Here is a 19458-nt window from a genome sequence, read left to right on the forward strand (position 1 = left end):
GAATTGACGGTAGACCCATTTGGTCAGAATGACTAAATGTCCCCCATTCTATGCCTCCGTCTGCATCGATAATTTATCAGTGCAGACGTCGAGAAGAAACAGCAGCACATACAACACATTTTGTGTAAAAACGGTACAACTCGTGGTCTTAAAGAAGTGTCGGAAAATTTTTCCATTCTGAATTTCGAAAGCAGAACAAAAATGTCAGCCAAAGCTTGTCATGTGTGACAGAGCACCACCAGTCGAATGTTATTCTCCAAGTAATTTTCAAAGCAAGTAATTTGGCAAGAGAAAACGTCAAAAATAGAACAAAAACGAAATAGTTGACCGAGACATCTACATAACCTTATTACTGTCCATGCGCGATAGTAATCATGTCGACAACATAATTTCAGTTGATCAAGAATGATCGTGTCAGATGAAATGAGTCAGAAAACGATTTGTCAGAGATCATCATATCGGAAAAGTCATCGTCAGAATTCGCAGTTGGCGAAATGTGTCAGTTTTTTGTCAGAATGTTTGACAGAGAATATTATGTCAGAAAGAATTATCGTCAGAATCCGCATTTATCGGAAATGTGTCAGTATATGTATGTCAGTTTATGTCAAAATATGCTTGTTGAAATTTAAAAATTGGTACAAGAATGCATGTTGCAATTTTCAAAAAACCTGCTAAAGCCTTTCGAACAATTATTTTTTTTCATGACCCCGACCGCTTGAACAACCGATGCCTCCAACAATCCACAATCGAGAACATCCGGTCTGACCCAACAAAACTTCCGGTCCGGCCTAGCACCACAAGTCCGGTCCAAGTTAGCACACGCACTGCGGAATTCTCTCATCACGGCAATGCAGTTCGGATACTTTACGGCATCATCAGTTTGAAAGTCGTCTCACAAGTGTACACCAGTTACGCAAGAAGATTCAACGGTTCCCTGATCAAATCCCAAAGTCAACGGAGGTCATATTTTATCGAAAGGCAGTCATCAGTTATTGTCATCCTACATCGGTTCCGGAAACATCCATCAACAACAATTTTTCATCAGTTGATCATCCATTTATTGGTCAATCATAATCAATCATAATATCGACGGGTTAGCGTTGGTCATCATTACGAGCATTTTTTGGTCCACGCATATTTTGTCAAGCACACGTACCAACCTCTGGTCGAATTTCGACAGGTTGGTGTGGTTCACATCGGTGTAACACAAGGCCTGTGTCAACCTCCGGTCGATTGTCGACAGGTTGGCACACCGCGCATCATCGCTAAAAGTCAGCCTCTGGTCGGATATCGACAGGCTGTAAAAATCGTTCAAAAGCACCCACTGTATGCTCCAACCAACGCTTAAAAAAATCATCCAGCTTCTTTGGTTTCCGGTAACAGCCATGCATCATACTCACCAATCGATCAGCATTCATTATCGCCTACAAAAAGGAAAAAATGAATGAGTTTTCAAAACTTTTTGTACATTTTGGTACATACCCGAAACGAGAAATCGACACGGCGTTTGGTTTTCGTTGCTGTTCGCCAGCCTGCGACGGAGTCAACCAACAGCAGCGAGAAACAAAATACACCACCCAGCGAAGGGTACTCATCTGCCAGCAGCATAAGAACAACATAAATTTGTTTCACCACCCAACTGAGCACGCTCCACTACACCAACAGCAACGCAAATGAGGAATTTCCAAAAGTCATCCATCCAACCGACGGCAATGGAAAACAATTTTTCGATTTTGCTTTCGTCCTACGGCATTCACCAAGCTACGCAACAAGATCAACGGTTCTTTGATCAATAACCAACAACAGTTCGGGGAGCCTCACACGGTCATCGATCATCAAAAAGTACTCATCGGCTCATTCCCAATGTCATCACAAACCTCGGTTCCAAAAACGCTACGAAATCAACAACATTCAGCTGATCAGCTGGTTTATTGGTCAACTAGTACATTATTGATCACATTATCATATGGTTATGTGGTCGATAAATAATCCATGGTCGGTTTTCGAAGGGTTGAAACTGCAATTAAGAATCGATCACAATACAGCATCCCTATGTGCCGGTTGGTTGGTCATCATTAAGACTATTGGCCCACGGTTCATCGCATGCCACGCATCAACCTCTCGGAAGTCGACGGGTCGAATATAAGCCTCTGGGAGAACGACATGCATCACAATTGGCTCGTTGCACCTTGCACCCTACCTTTTCTGGCACTGGAACTGAATGGTCCATAGCAAGTTATCAGGTTCCGTTTCCTGCCAAACGCACATCCAACGGTAACCAGGTCCATCATCATCTGCAAGAGAAAAAAAAAAGATGAATTGTCTAAACTTTTTTAACGTTTGGAAAACTAACATGATCAAAAAATCGACACGCCCTTCGGTTATTCGTTGCTGTTCACCAGCCCACGACGAAACAAACAGCAGCGACACAACAAAATCCACCACCCAGTGGAGGACACTCATCCAAGCCAGCAACAGCAGCATCTGAATGAGGGAGAATGGAGAAATGCATCAGCTGCAACTCAAATAACAAATGGAATCATCAACTTACCTTATTTGCCATTTTTTCGTACGGAAAAGTAACTTAACAACTTGAATCAGCCAGCCAGCAAGAACCACGATATAATATTCTTGTTTTGGTCGTACAGTTCTTCATTGCCACTCACCCAACAGCATACGAGAGAAGAGAGTGAAAACGAATAGGTCGAGCGAAAATTATCTGGTGTGTTAAGCAACCGCTTCACGAGCTGTTGCTTTGACAAAAAACAATTGAAATTTGAATTGAATCGATTTAAAAAAGGAACTTGAATTGTATAATTGTAGTACGTAAGCATATATTTCAAATTGTTAGTTATAAGTTAATTATTGTAACGTTTATTTTGTTTCGAAACCCGTATGGTTTCAAGGGGGCCGGCATGTTGTGGAACGGTATTAATTTGATGCTATAAAATAAGAGCCACCCCAAGCGACTAGATAACTAGTGAGTTCTCTCCTGAGAACTCACTCTCAAATCACTGATCATATGATCTTCTTGAGTGAATCGAGCAAGTTAGCATAAAAGCAATAAAAAGTTAGTTCGCACCAACCTCCAACAAGACAACATCGGTCTAATTATTACCCCCGTCGGCTCGGTACAAGTAAAGTTGGGAATAAAAGTTGAACTTTCCCCAAATCGGTTCGGTGTTATTATTAATCGGAAGAAATATCGGCTAGTGATAAATATCACTTCACCTCAGTGTTGAAACGAGGTAGAATCGGACTGAATTGATTGCCGTTATTGCACCCACGGCGGACTTTTAATAAGTGCTAGGTTTTATGAAGTGTTCCCCGGTCGGCCCAACTTTGTGTTACAGTCCACTAAGAAGAAAGTTGAATTTGTTGGGACGATCCGGAACAAGCTTTAAGAACTGATTTCAAAGATTTAGTTAAAAAATGTTATAGTTTTCATGGGAAAGATAAGAAGTTTGATATACAAAACGATTTTTCGTTATAAAATGACTTTATTAATTAATAAACAAAACTCATAACACTATTACAATTGAAGATTATTATTGTCTAAAATACGGATGTTTTCCCCGCAACCTAGGTCGTGATCGTATTAACTCGCTTTTCCAAAATAAAAACGAACAAATAGAAACTAAAAATTCAAAGAAAGTCAAAATTCAGCAATAAATTTAGTTGTTTGAATCTGATCCATACGCTCTTTGTTGCTATAATACTGTCGCAAATTTATAAAATCTTTGTAATTGCTCTGTCTGGAAAAATAATATGCTTCAACAGCGTTAAAATAAAAAAAAGAGTTCTTGAAAATTTTGGTAAAGAAAGTTCATACAAACATTCTAACATGCATTTCAATACTGACTCTGTTTAAACATTTTGTGTTTAAAAACAAATGAGGAAGTTTCTAATCAGATTTCAACATTTATGGTTTTAAATTTGAAATTTGTGGAAGCCCGGAACCACTTAGAACGATTTTGATGAACTTGGCCTGTTTATAGGTAAAACATTTTTGCGTCATTTGACCAAATTTAAGCTTTTCATTGAAAAAAATTGTGATTATTGTGAAGCAATCTTAAATTTCGTGTAGCTGTATCTTTTTGCAATAAGATTTATTGCGCTTAGATTTTGAAGCTGACTGAACAAAATTTGAGTTTGTACTCATACATATTTGATAAAAAACCATTGAGCTGTGTCAATTTTATTACAATGCCAAAGAATTATTAAAAATTTACCGGAAATACCGGTTTTTACCGTACCAAAAGCCGGTATTTCGGTATTGAGAAAATGGACGGTTTTACCGGTTTTACCGGTTTCGATAAAACCGGTTAGAACACCCTACAAAATATTCAAACTACATTAAAGGCTTTATAACTAAATGATTGTTACAAAACCAGATTTCATGTTTGGGGGATCACTATGGTTTTAACGTATCTCAACATCTTCAAAATTATTTGTTTGATTTCAATTAGCACTGAAGGTTTAAAAAATCAATAACAGTAATTTTTTGTTGGGATTCAATTGAGTTTTCGAACGATTTCTTTCAAAAACAAATATTCTCAAAAATGGGCAATATTGCTGCATAGATTTAGGGGCAAACATTATAAACATTTCTCCATATTTTTTGGCCTAAAAAACAAATGAAATTGTACCTTCATGCAATTCTCTAGGTTCTACCACTATTCACATGTTTTTATTTTCTTCAAACTTAACCATTTGATAGGTTTTTCACCAATTTTTCTATACAGGCTTTCCGAAGAAAATGTCCGTTTTTTAAATATCCAAAAATTAACACAGAATGACCATAAAACTATACCTTAACAAAGGAAAACTGTTATACTTTCACGTAAAACAACTTATTTGCTTCTAAATGCTACCATTTTATCATGAGAGGTGTTTGGATGGTATTTGATGAGTGTAGATTATCGAAAACATACATTATGGATTGAAAATCACAAAGATCTACTAAAGGTAAAATGTGATGAGAACTGGAAGAGTTAATGAGTTTGGCTGGATACAGCATGGGCAGCCTGTAGATATTTTTTAAACATCTGTTTTGCAGAGATTAAAGTTTTTGTAAATGTGATTGAGATGCTCGTACCCAAACCGATATGAGATAGTTCAATACTGAGTGGATGAATGCATGGGAAAATTTCAACAGAACATGTTGAGGAACAAAGTGTTTAAATCTTCAGAGCACTCCACAGAAAAGTGAATTTCTATTTTCCAATTTTTTTGTATGACTATTTCACAAAAGAGTATTTTCTAAATATATACCAAAAGATTTGAAACTTTGTACTTCTTGTATGACAAACTAATTCAAATATGGGTCCCTGTGTGGTAATATTACTTTTCCCGGCGAGCGAATCAACATATATTTCGTTTAAGCGTAATTTAATGAGAGTAAATTGCTGAAAAATGTGGATGGCAGCTTTAAATCATTCTCATTAGTCTATAAAAGAACATCCAGATTTTCCTGAATAGAAGAGAACTGTATCTTGAGCGAAAAGCCTTGCTTTACAAGTGATGGAAGGTTACTTATGTCATTTATATACAGAAGGAAAAGTAATGGCCCAATGTTACTGCCTTGTTGAACGCCTATGCTTTTATTCTTTAATTCACTATTTACTCCTTCAAATACAATAAATTGTTTTCTGTCTTCGAATTAACTCCTGATAATATCGTTAGCTACTCCTCTTAGTCCATATTTGTTCAATTTTTCTAGTAAGATGTCATGGTTAAGTGTATCAAAGGATTTTTTTTTTGAATCCAGATAAAATGACCCAACTATATTTTTGGAATCTACATATATCTTCAATTATAAAATCAACAAGTTCAGAAATCGTGGTGAGAGTGCTTGAACCTGCTCTTAATCCGTATTGCATTTTGTAAAGCTCTTTGTTATTGTTATAAAAAATTATGATTTTATTTATGAGCAATTTCTCAAATAATTTACTAAAAACGCTGAAGTTAGATAAAGGTCGATATTTATTAACATCTTCAGGATCACCAATTTAAAATAGGAGTCACTTTTGCTGTTTTAAGACAATCCGGGAAACTTCCTGATTCCATTATTGTGATGAATAATTTTTTTGAGGATGGGCGAAAGAAGAATGTTGATGTTTGGTAGGGAAATAATCTGGTCCACGAGTTTTTTTAGAGTAAGTATTATCGAACTTCAGTTTTTTTCAGTTGATTGCAAAAAAAAGAGTTTAGCACTTCATTGATATTGGCCTAGACATCAAACCCCCTTTCAATTGGTATTTCCTTGGCAAGATCTGATCCGATCGAAGAAAGTATTTGTTGAACTAATCAGCAACATATTTTTGTCTGCTATGAGGTTTTCACCTTGTGTGAGATTGATCGATGCAGATATTTTCTTTTTTTTTTTTTTCCAAAAGTTGGTTGATATTTTTTCATAGTTTAGATTGGGTGTATTTTTCAGTGATCGTTCTAAATATAACCGTTTTCACGTTTTCTTATTATGGTATAGTTTTTTGTTAATGTTTTTTACACCTTTCAATTAGTTGTTCTGTTAATTTTATCAAGGCCCAAAGGTCGTACGATATCCAAGGGCAATGTTTGTCTGGAAAAGTCTAACTTTTGTGATTGGACTTTTGGAAACGCTCTGAGAGTATCAATATTTTAACGATTGAACTACAATCGACTATGAAACAACTATGTTTTTTTTCTTCGTCGTTGTTTCGGAACCCTTGGTACACCACTAGTAAATTACCACAGTTGATTGTGTGAACGATCGACTCTTACCTGGTCACTATCAGTTGCTCCACAAACATTTCTCTCTCACTCTCCGGATCGCTGTTATCAGTTGCTCTGCCGCTCTCGACCGAAAAACAACCCAACACCCACAGTCAGTCGCGTCAATCAACAGGTGCGAATACGCAGCACGATCTCTCTTTTGATTTCTCTCTTACCTGAGCTTTTCATCACCTGCTCGATTCGAGATCAGCTAGCATACCTGCTTTCTTCGCCTCTCGCGGCTGGATCGCTACGCTCCACGACGCTCGGTGCTCTGTTTACGGTGATCCTCCGTCGCGGAAGCACGCCAATCCCCGGAAAGTCTTTGGAGTGACGTTCGGAGCAGCGTGGTTGTTGTTCGGTGTTTCTTTGGATGGTCTTTGGAAGTTCTGCGTGCAAGTAGTTTGAGAAGCTTGCTTGAAGGAAATTAAAGCCCCTGCCTTCAGCCAGCTGGGTGACTGAAGTGTAGTGTGTGGTAGCACCTTTCTTCTTTCTTTCTTTCGTGTTCGATGTGAAGTTTGTGTGCGCCTCTGAAGTTGGACGCAACCCGCGCTAAATTCAGTTCGCGGTCGATTCGCGTAACGGAACGTTCGGCGGTCTTGTGTGTTGTTGTTGTTTGAGAGAAGGCGTTAGATGGAAAATAAAACGAAGCTTGCGGTAAAAAAATTGTTGCGGTTGTTTGGGAAGAAAGTAAACGGATGTTTGGAGTGATTGTTGCTTTCCTGTTATCTCCGAGCTAAGGGGTGCTCGCGGTGTTCTTGATGGTTCTGATTGGTTTTGGGAGTGTTGTTTGTTCCTCCTTGGATTATTGTAGGCAAGGTCTTCCGCTCATAAATCAATGGCTCCAAGATTATGATCACTAAATGTTAAGCACAACAAAGTGATGCTCGTTTTGTGACGGTTGGCTGATCCTTCGACATTGAGACGCAGCAGCGAACGACGAATTCACGGTTGATGTTAAGTGCTTGAAAGGTGGTTAAATTGTTGCAGCTGAGGATCCGCAAGTTCAGCCCAAAGTAGAAAAAAAAAACAACCGAGGAAGATCTGATTGCAGAGCTGTCTGTTAAATTTGACCGTGCTTATTAGTGCAGGGAAAATCGGTGAAGCTTATTTTTTTCACTCCCCTGAGTAGAGTGCGACTGGATGTTCAAGCTGCAATTAACAATTTGCACGGAAAAAAGGAGTCACTCAACGGATGTATTGTGACCGATGTAAAAGAATTTACGACAGTTCAAAGAAGTGGGTCTTCGAGAAATTCTTTGCAGTTGTTGTGATGTGAATGTGTAACCCGCTTATGTTGTTTAACTTCGAAGTTGTTTCAACATCACTTAATTTATGAAGTTGTTGGTCAAATTTGTTTACAGAAAGTTGTTTGAGATAGTTTCTGCACAGTGAAGGAGAGAAAAATTAAGAAAAAAGTCTCTATTCCAACCCAACTGACCAGTGAGTGCGAGTAACAAACAAGTTCAATGAAAAAATACTGCACCTCCACGGTGAAGGAAAATAAGCAATTTAGTGAAACGTCTGTGTATTGAACCTGACCAGCTGAAGTCGACAGCTGCCTAGAAAAAAAAAACAAAAAAAAAAACAGCAAACTAGTACTTTTATAGTACCCAAGCATCGAAATTCGTTCAACCTCCATCTTTTTTTGGATCATATCAATTAATCACTTTTTGCAACCCTGGCATCGGCAACGATTCACCGGACTTCGATTGTGGCGGCAACTCTGGACCGTCACTCAAGGTATGGAATCGACTTTTTTGTATTTTTTTTTCTTATTATGACTTATTTGTTATTGAAGTTTCATAAAAACTGTCTAAATATGATGGATTCCACATTGTTTTTCAAACTAATTGAACGCTTCGATTAAATAATTCACTGAATAATCAAAAACAAACTATTCAAATGCTTACGAATGCTCATCAGATGTGCATTCGGACATTAAGGAAGATGATAGATTGTTTTTGACAGCACATAATTTAAGTCAATCATTTTGTTTAATGACGGTCTATTAGAACGTTTCTTTGATTGAAGTTATTATATTGTTTTTTGTCTGTTATTGGCAGCTTCTAATAGTACGAGTTAAGATCGTTTGTCATCTCTTCCTAAATTTCTGAGAATCAATGGTTTATTCTCTCGAGTTTTTGGTGCAATTTTTTTCCACACCCACATAACGAATTTGTTTGGGTTGTTCATCTCGAATAAGTTGTTCATCAAGTCGCTAGATGATTTGAGAAATTAATCCAAATCAGCGGAATTTTCTTTTAAACGGTATCTTAAGCATAGATTTATGCAACATTTTTTTGAGATCACACAGTTGTTGCCGAAATTCCTTATGTTACTCGGTCAAAATCTGGTTTCGCTCGACCAGATGACGCTCTTTAAATTTCCACTGCATACGAGTAATTATATGTCCTCGATGTTTTTTTTTACAATTTTTAGCTTAAATCAGTATTGTAAAATATTACGAAAAATTACACTGTATCAAAAAAATTGTCCGTATAGCACGTACCTTGAAATCGAAACAACCAAAAAGGGCACTTTTTCAGTCCATAAAAATACTAAAATTACATCATTCGCTGCAGAAACTAGTCCTTTTTGTAGATCAGTATTAAAACGTTTATGAATTAAACCTTAAAAATAATCCAACTCATTTTGTTTAGAGAACCTCAAAAACGACGTCAAAAAGTTGTCCGTACACTGAGGCCTTTGTCAAATATTAGTCAAGTAAAAAGTTATGTGTCAGTCTGTCAAACGCAGAAACGTGAGTTGAATCTCAGCAATGACAATTTCCAGTGGTCTGAGCGACAAAATCGGTAGAATGAACTTTATTTTAACATAAATCAGTAGATTTTCGTGTTTCCGTGTTTTTTTATGAAAAGCAAACATTTTCCTGTTAACTAAATCCACAAAAATTAACAAGAAAATGTCTGCTCCTCACAAAAAAATACCCGTTGACATCCAGAAACTGATTACTGACCTGAAGAATGACGGTAAAAGCTTGTCCGAAATTGCAGGTATAGTAAAACGGCCACGATCGGAGGTTCAGTATGTGCTTCAGAACTTTAAGAAGACTAACTCCCTGGAGACTACTCCAGGAAGAGGCCGCAAACTGAAGCTTACGGATCGTCACCATCGCATCATTGTCAGGGAAATCAGTCAGAAACCTAAAATCAGTGCCCCGAAACTAGCAGACAGCCTGAAGAATTTTGAAAACATACAGGTTAATCCTCAAACGGTACGGAACATACTTCATGAGAAAAAATACCGAGATTGTGTTGCTCTGAAGAAGCCGTTTGTATCTGCTAAAAATAAGAAAAAGCGGCTGGAATACGCTCAAAGGTATGTTCTGGAACCGGAAGAGTTCTGGCAGAACGTCATATTCACTGACGAAAGCAAATTTAATATTTTTGGGTCTGACGGACATGTAAAAGTATGGCGTAATCCAAATACTGAATTGGATCCGAAAAATTTGCGACCGACAGTTAAGCACGGTGGTGGCCATTTAATGGTAAGGGGTGCTTTCAGCGCAAATGGCACCGGAAACTTGAAATTCATTCAAGGAGAAAAGTAAATAGATTTATCAGTCATATTACGCGTCTTCAGGAATATAAATATGAATGTTTGGTTCTGACCCGAAAATACGATCAAACCAACCATCAGCTTATATGAGTAGTCTCCAGGGAGTTAGTCTTCTTAAAGTTCTGAAGCACATACTGAACCGACGATCGTGGCCGTTTTACTATACTGGCAATTTCGGACAAGCTTTTACCGTCATTCTTCAGGTCAACAATCAGTTTCCGGATGACAACGGGAGCGGATTTTTTGTGAGGAGCAGACATTTTCCTGTTAATTTAATCCACAAATTATTGAATTCTACTGATTTATGTTAAATAAAGTTCATTTTACCGAATTTATCGCTCAGACCACTGGAAATTGTCTTTGCTGAGATTCAACTCACGTTACTGCGTTTGACAGACTGACACATAACTGTTTACTTAACTAATATTTGGCAAAGGCCTCAGTGTACGGACAATTTTTTGACGTCGTTTTTGGGGCTTTCTATACAAAATGAGTTGAGAGAATTTTTAAGGTTTAAATCATAAACATTTTTAATACTGATCTACAAAAAGGACTAGTTTCTGCAGCGAATGATGTAATTTTAGTATTTTTATGGGCTGAAAAAGTGCACTTTTTGGCTGTTTGGATTTCAATGTACTGCACCGGACAATTTTTTGATACAGTGTATAATGCATAAAAAATTCGATAAAGAATTATAAAACCTAAAATAATGAAAAAATATCATTGCCTTTCTTACGCCATTTTAAACAAAAAATTGTATTGAAAAACAATTTTTTCACATGAATTGCTTAGTTGGAGGCCAATAAAATCATTTCCATTTAAAGAAAAACTTTTTTGAGACATATTTACGAATTGACTAAACTGCCATCCGATTGTCCTAAATAAATGATAGACAATCTCTTAATACTAGTGTTTACGATGGTTATTGAATATGTTTTAATAGTCGATTTGGATTATCATTTCTATTTCGATTTCATGTTAGCTGGGTATTCTATTTATTATTTCTACATAAAACATATAAGATAAAATGTTTTGATAATTGGTTGAATCGCACATTTTTTCAACCATAATTTATGGGTGAAAATTGAAAAGACATACATAGATTCTAATTGTAGATTTGCTAAAAGTAGGTACTGGCGTAAGGTTTTGAATTTTAAAATTTAAACCTGTTAATATTTTTCTCCAAACCATTTTTTTTCAACACGTTTTCCAAAGAAATCATAATCAGATGGCTCTTTGATGCAGAAGCTTTGCACCTACCGTAAGCCTACGATTGATATAAGGTTGCCAGAATTTTTTCAGCACGTATCCAGGCAATTTTCTTCAAAAACCTGGAAAAATCCAGGCAGTTCATTTCTAAATTGACGATCAAAAATCCGGTCAATATCCGGGCAAATTTTGTTAAAATCCAGAAATTACTCAACAAAAATGAAGTTAAAAAAATTGAAAAAAAAAAACAATTTTTTCATCAAAATTCATAAACAGATTTTGAATCGTATTTCAGGCTTCGAAAAATCCTTTCATGATTATTTTTGCAAAATCTGCTAAACAAAAAAAATGGAACACAATTATTTTTTTTGTTTGATTTTTCGGGCAAAATGCGGGCATTTTCCAATAAATTCCGAGCAACCAGGCCGGGCCGGACCGTTCCTAAATTTTGTATCAAATATCCGGGCACACTCGAATAAAACCGGGCAATCTGCAACCTTAGATTAACAGCACTTATTTATAGAATTTTTGTACTCTGTAAAATGAAGATCACTTTTGATGTGGTGCAGAATTCGAAAAAGATATTCAAAATATCTCACTAGAACAATTTTAAATTATGCTCAAAATAAGTAATTTTGTATAAAAAAAGTACTTGTAATTATATTCCATATCTTGGACTGTATAGCACTGATTTTATAATCGAAAACATGATAAATTTTTTTTATAAGAAAATTTAATTTCTTCGACAGACTTAATAATAACATTTAAAAAATCTGATTTTCTATAAACATCAAATAAATTCTTAAAAAATAAAAATTATTTCAAGTTGTTATTTATCAAAATTGTATGCAATTTTCAAAAGCTATGGCTACCCCACTATAACGGTAATGCTTGCATTTTCAAATGATTTAACAAACCACATTGTACAACAGAGTCTGAGCCGTAGGAAGAACTGCCTCTAGGGAGAGTTTAGTGACTGATTTGTTCTAGGTTATGTTTGCTCCAAATATTTAAAGATGAAATAAAAAAACTTGAAAAACGATATAGTTCAGTATTTGATTATTCATTCTAAAATTTTTTTACATAAAAGTTTTCTGTATAAAATAGTAAATTTTGAAAACACGTCCGAAGATCTTGAAAATGGTAAGAAAAAAAACTTGCTTTTAGTAGTGGTTGCAAGCTCTGAATTTGCTCAAAAGTCTGGTAGATTCAGCTTATTTGATTTGAGCATAGAAAAAGTTTTTTTTTTTATTTTTCAATGAAGTATTCCAATTCTTGAAAGAAAACTTATGCTATGGTCAAATCAAATAAATTGAATCTACCAAACTCTAGCGCAAATTCAAAGATTTTAACCATCGATAAAAAAAAATCAAATTTTCAAAAATAAAAGTAAGAGATTGAAGTTTTTTTTTGTTTGAATCTTAATCTTGCGAACTGGACCCAAAGTTAAGATTTTAGTTTATTAGTTGACTCTTAAAAAAAATTGCAACACATATTTTGCAATAAATATCAATTCCATAATTAATATCTTAATAAGATTTTTTCAAAAAATAAAATCAGATGTTGTCGCCAAACAAAAAATTGCAAAATAAACTTTTTTTTTCAAATATTTGTGAATTTTCATTGAATTTTGTAAACATAACGATTATGAATAGAAATTTACAATTTTAACAATATTATAAGCCTGAGGTCTGTGCGATATCAATTCCTCAACGAAATAGAAATCTTGATATTTCCATCTTGATTCCAATACTCTTTCAAGTGCTGCATCTGAATTTTGAACATTTATTCTGAATAAAAATTCTGAAATTGAATGAATCTGTTTCAGAATTTTAATACGATTTCTAAACCTGAATTCCAAACTACAATTTAAAATACCAAGAAGTGAAATTTATTTCAGAGCTCTAAAGCATGGAACAATCTACATTATAATATTTTAGATTTCAATTAGACTTAATTCTTTTAATCACTCTTGTGAATCTGAATCAAATTCATCGTTCAGAAAAATTATATTTTTTGGATTTCGAATGATGAATCTGATACTGAGTTTTCAATTCTGAATCGCTATTTTGAACCTTTGTTATGTTTGTAATCTGTATAAGAACTCAGCTTAAATACTTCGAATCTTATTAATGAAGATTTTCACCGTGATTTTTGATTTGATAATTATTTTTACGGCTATATCGGTTAATTTTTATGTTGTCTTAGTAAAAATATTTCAGAACATAAATATTTACCGGTATAGCCGTAAAATTAATTACAATAGTTCACAGCATTTTTGATGTGAAATCGGGCGTGTGTTGCTTGATTCTTAAACGTGAATAGAATTTTAAGGTATTTTGCTAGGGAGGAAAAAAAATCCTGGTTTTTTATTGACAACTTTTTTCTTCACTGAAAACCTGAATTGAGACAAATATTTCACTCGAAGATTGCAACACGATTGGAATTGAAACAAAAAAGTTATTGCGGTTCAAACAATGTATTTTAGCCGAAAATTTTTGTTAAAAAGCGATGCGTAGAAAGTACTCATTGTGTAAAAGACGACAACTTTCTACCAAATTACAATTTTCGAACCGCAATTACTTTTTGTTTTAAGTCCAATCGGGTTGCAGTCTTCGAGTGAAATATTTATATCAATTCAGGTTTTAAGATAATTCTTCATAAAAAGCAATCAGTTAATAAAGAAAAAAAGTTATCATTGAAAAACAAAAAGATATTTTGTTCTAGAGAAGCAAAAAAATTGTTTTTTGCTTCTCTAGAACAAAATATCTTAGAATCCCTTTAACGCTTATGTTTCAAGCAACTTCTCCTCATGGTCAGATCGTTCTGAAATTTGACATGTGACATTCTGGTAAACTTCTTATTAATTTTGACTTGGAACGAGTGAGATTTACCATGTTTAATTCTTCCTTTACTGTTTACTACACCGCAGTTCGTTAAATTATTCAAAAAAGTAAGAAATACTGTTATGGTAAAGTAACCATATCTTCTTCAATTTGCAACCGATTTAGACAAATAACCGCTTGAAATATTTTGTTTTGAATTGATTTTTAAGGGCAATAGAAAATTAGATTTTTTAAATGTTACCTAAGAGTCTAAAACTTTTGCTGAAACACAATTTTCTCTAGAAAAAGGCGTTTTCTAGAAATTTTTCTATCAGAAAGCCACTAATATCAATAATACTGTTGATCATATGCAAAAATGAAGTCCAAATGATCGTTAGCTAATTTATTCACAGGGCATATAGTCGTTGCCACTGGCCCTTCCCCCCTTGAACTGAGGCCCAAACAGCAAGCGGTCCAGCAGGAGAAAGAAGAAGAAGAATTTATTCGCCTTTAATATGCAAAAAAAATCATATCAATGTTATGCATTCCGAGATATTTTAATCTGAGTGCAACTGCTTTTTTTATATTTCTAAAACTTCGTATCTGGAGCATAACTCAAAAACTGTTTTTCTGAGATTTTTTTGAATTTTATTTTCAGATTCAGCGCCCGATTTAACATTAAATGTATAATTGAAAGTTCAATTTTTTTCAAAATTTTGTAAGCTAGTGTTATCAGAACTTCGAATCTGAATATGAATATTTAGAAAAAAATAACCTTAAGATTGAAAATGCTTATGAGCCAAAAGGGAATGAGTGCTAAAATGAATGATTTTGCGTTAATAATGCCAAACGATTGTCCATATTTTAAACTGTATTTGATGATTTTTCAGATTTTTGGATTATTTGTTAAATACTTTTGCGTTCGAATCAAATATGAAATTTTTCGAAAAATATATGGAAAAATACCGAACACGAAAACTTTGTAGCGTGTTTTCTCGAAGTAAGCTTTTATGCACGTATCCCTTAGGCTCTAAGGGCCTCATATGATAGGTTCAAAATGCTTGAATAAAATTTGAAATGAAATAAATAACCGGATTTGAACCAAGATTTCAAAACAGTTTTATTTCTAATTTATAATGATGTTTCATACTGACAACCAAGAATCCTAAACTGAATACAGAATCCGAAATATGAAATCAGAAAAACAAATTGGATTTTGATAACATGGAACCAGAAACTCCGAATTGAGATCAATCTCTTTTAACATTTAATATTGAAAATTGAATTTCTGTAACAAACTGTAACAAAATACTGAACAAGAAATTAGCTACTACTGCCGTCTTATCTTTGAATTAGAAGAATTAATCATGATAAATCTCACTCGCTCCAAGTTTAAATTGATTATTAGATTACACATGCCAAATTTCAGCAAGATCTGACCATGAGGATGAATTTCCTTCAAGCGTGATTGCCATTTTTAGGAATCGGGTGGTTTAATTAAAAGGAATCTTTCGATTGCTTCGATTCGGTAGAATTATTCATCCAAGAAGGCTCAACACACATTTTGGAGTATTCCAATTTAATAAAGGAATAAGGATCCTATTTAGTGGAGAATCCAACGAAAAAACTAGTAAGATTTCTAGGAATATGATAAAATTGGCATCATCTCATGCATAAAGATGCTTGCTGGGGTATCAATTTGAGAAAGTTTAGTTCATCAAATTAGCGGATTGACTTTTATTGCTCAAGCAATTTTAGCACCTCAGAAAACCATCGCAGCTCTCATGTTTTGAATTGGGCTTCGGAATGCTTATTTCCTGGATGGGTTTTTAGTTAAGTTACTTTTGTTTTTAATTTTTTTTTTTATATATTTCATCGGCTTAGCTCAGCCAATTTGCATCATGTAGCCTACAATCGTCGCCGCTATCGGGAAGGTAAACATAATTAGCCAGGTACAGGCCGATTATCATCGGGCTTAACGAGAATTGTTTTCGTCGAATTTTAACGATTTGTCGAGTTGTGGAACCCTACTGGGAGTTGCGACCTAGAAACAGGTGGCTTCTGTTGGCTTTTGTCAGCCCACAGTCGAGTCAACTTGAGCTCAGAGAGATGCTGGCATAAAATTTGCAATTAAACTGTTTTATCCTGGTTTGCTGAAGAAACAGGGAAGAAATATTTCCGAAAACAAGCTTTCTCTGCTTCGGGAAACATGAGCGGGATTTTAATTTTTCGGTTATGACGCATTTTGTTGATTTATAATAGATTTTATGTTACCACTTTCAGATCCAAAAATTAAACCTAATGTATAAAATTCGAATTCTTAAGGGAGGCAACAAACAAGCAGTTTTTTTAAATAATTTAAATGAAAAACACTTATCGTTTCTGGAAAATGCATAAGTAGATCATGTCAAAAGAATACTTTTGATCAGGTGGTTCGATCTTCGATCGCAAAAATAGAAATCGTTTAGTTCATGCCTTTAAAGGTTAATTTTTCAATCCCTCCTGCTGATGCAAGTGTGGCGCTATTATATTTCCTTTTTTACCAAAATTTCCAACATCGCTAATTTAATTAGTGCTTAACCTTATTAAAATATTAATCCTTGATTTTTTTTGTTGGAGATATTGGAAATCGACTCATCTTTCGAAAATCATAATCATCAATCAAAGGTGATCGATAGCTATTCAAGGTCACTGCCAGCCATAGTAGTTCACAGACCAGCACCGAAAAAAATAAAAACAATCCTTCGCCGTTAACGAAGTCATATCGTGTCGTCGCTAATTTGACAGCTTATGAACCAACTTCAGAGCTCTGCTTGGATAGGTGAAAGGTAAACTTCTTTCAGCTTGGGTGCTCCGTAAGCGGATTAAATTTATTGAGCGTCTTTTTAGTAGCAGCTACCAATTTTGAAGACCTCAGCTACAAATTGCCGGGCCCATAAGTCAACGGACATTTTGGCAGCAACCTGAGCCGAATCTGCCTTGGACGGGTTGCGAATTTTCATTCGTCATTTTTGGCCAAAAGTTGGACGTTTTTATCTTTTATGGGTTTTCATTCCTCCATTACAAAGGTCAAGCTTTTGGAAACATTATATGATCGTATGAAGTGCAACGCTTTTTAGTAAATCCATTTGTATTTGTGTTTGACTGACGCTCAGCGTGTTAATATAATTAGTATGCCAAATGAACTCAATTAAAAACTTTGAATGAAGTTTAATTGACTTGATCGCAAGGGAAGCTTTTTTAAGGCATACAGCCCAAGGATGAACTGTGTTGAAATCAAAATTGAATTATTAGACCTTCCCGGTTTGAAATTTGTTCCCTTTCAAAATTAGATAAGATTTAGAAAATTGTTAAAAAACTTTCCACTTGGAGTTTGTAAATTCTAGACAAGCTAATAAATTATATTTTTAAAAAGCGTTTCAGGATAATTATCTCTAGCTGAACTTAACCAGGCCATGCTTGAGTTCTCAAAAAACATAAATCGAAAAGAGGCTTGTGATATAGCTCGGTTAACAAGTCAGTTGCCTTCTGAGCTGTGCAAAATTAATTTCAATCGGACTTTCGATTTTTTTTATCTTCAAAAATCATCAAAAGGTGAACCAATGGAAACCGGACAAAAATAAAATTTTAATTTTTATGCCAAATGACTAATGTATACATGAATCGTCGAGACCTGGAGTTATTTCGGAAAAAATGTGTGGCCAAAATTGACTCTCTGGGACCTAGCAGTTTTTTTTTGGAAAAACGACTCAGTCCCAGAAAGTCGATTTTCGGACAAACATTTTTTTTTTCAGGTTAACACCAGATCTCGACGTTTCATGTGTTTCTAAGTCATTACTTATCGTAATTAATTTTTCGATTTTCTGAATTTCGTTTGGTCCTCACTTTGGTGATTTTTGAGCTTTTAAAGTCGATTTTTGAAAAAAAAAATTTTTTTATTTTGAAAACACCAGATTTCGTGGTTTGACGCATTTTAAAGTCATTTGGTATCAAAATTAAAATTTCGATTTTTCCGATTTCCTTAGGTCCTCCTTTGGGTGATTTTTGAGGGTAAAAAAAAGACCAACATTTTGTGCGCTTTGAGGCACCCTTAAATCGAGTCCGATTGAGCCGAAATTTTGCACAGGTTAGCTTTGTTGGCCAATCTATAGACGTTTTGTAGAATGTCAGTTTTAGAAATTCGACATGATCCATTGGCTGTCACTCTACTGTCCACCAACTTCATCGTTGATATTAGTCGTGAATGACATGAAGATTTTAACACGCCAATAATCGAAACTGGAACACAATTGAAAAAGTAAATTAATCAAAAAAATAGTTTTTAGCTTTGTTTTTAACAAATTTTTCATCACAATTTGAATTACCGGTAGTTCTAATTAGAAGATTTTTATTTTAATTTTGAAAGCATTGCTTGTATTGGCATTTTACTCAATAAAATCTTAAATTTTTTGGATGGTTTAACAAATCACCAAAATTACCGGATGTGTTTGTTTGCGAAAGAAAAAAGGACAGTTATTTCCAGTAAGTCAGAATCAGGCTATCGTTTTTTATAAGAAAAAATAAGATTTTCGGTTGCAGTGGATAAATTAATTTCCAGAGTTTTTTTTAACAAAAAATATTGGAAGAAATTTAAAAGCAAATTCCATTTTTGAACAAATATTGAGAATTTATTTCTTTAATATTGATCGTCCATCTTTTTTTTTTGTTTCGATTATAGTCGTTTTACCATCTTTATGGCATTCGCGACTCTATCAACGTTGCAGTTGGCGGATCGTTATTGAAAAACTCATCCGGTACAACTGTGTTCGATGTTTACTCTTGGGCTCGAACTCACGTACATCGGCTCAGGAAGCAACAGACTTGCCAACTGAGCTATATCACAAGCCCATAATCGTCCATCCTATTGAAAAAAAAACTCTAATCATTGATTCATGCATGTTTTAGTAGAATTTTCCTTATTTCAGATGTTTCCCGATATTCTGAATTCCACGCATGAGTTATTGAATTTCACGAGTGTTAATTCTTGTGAAAAATCAATTTTTTTTAACTTAAAATTTGTCCATTCTCATTTGCCATATTTTGTAGA

This window comes from Uranotaenia lowii, chromosome 2 (assembly GCF_029784155.1).
Source record: "Uranotaenia lowii strain MFRU-FL chromosome 2, ASM2978415v1, whole genome shotgun sequence".
Taxonomy (NCBI): Eukaryota; Metazoa; Arthropoda; class Insecta; order Diptera; family Culicidae; genus Uranotaenia; species Uranotaenia lowii.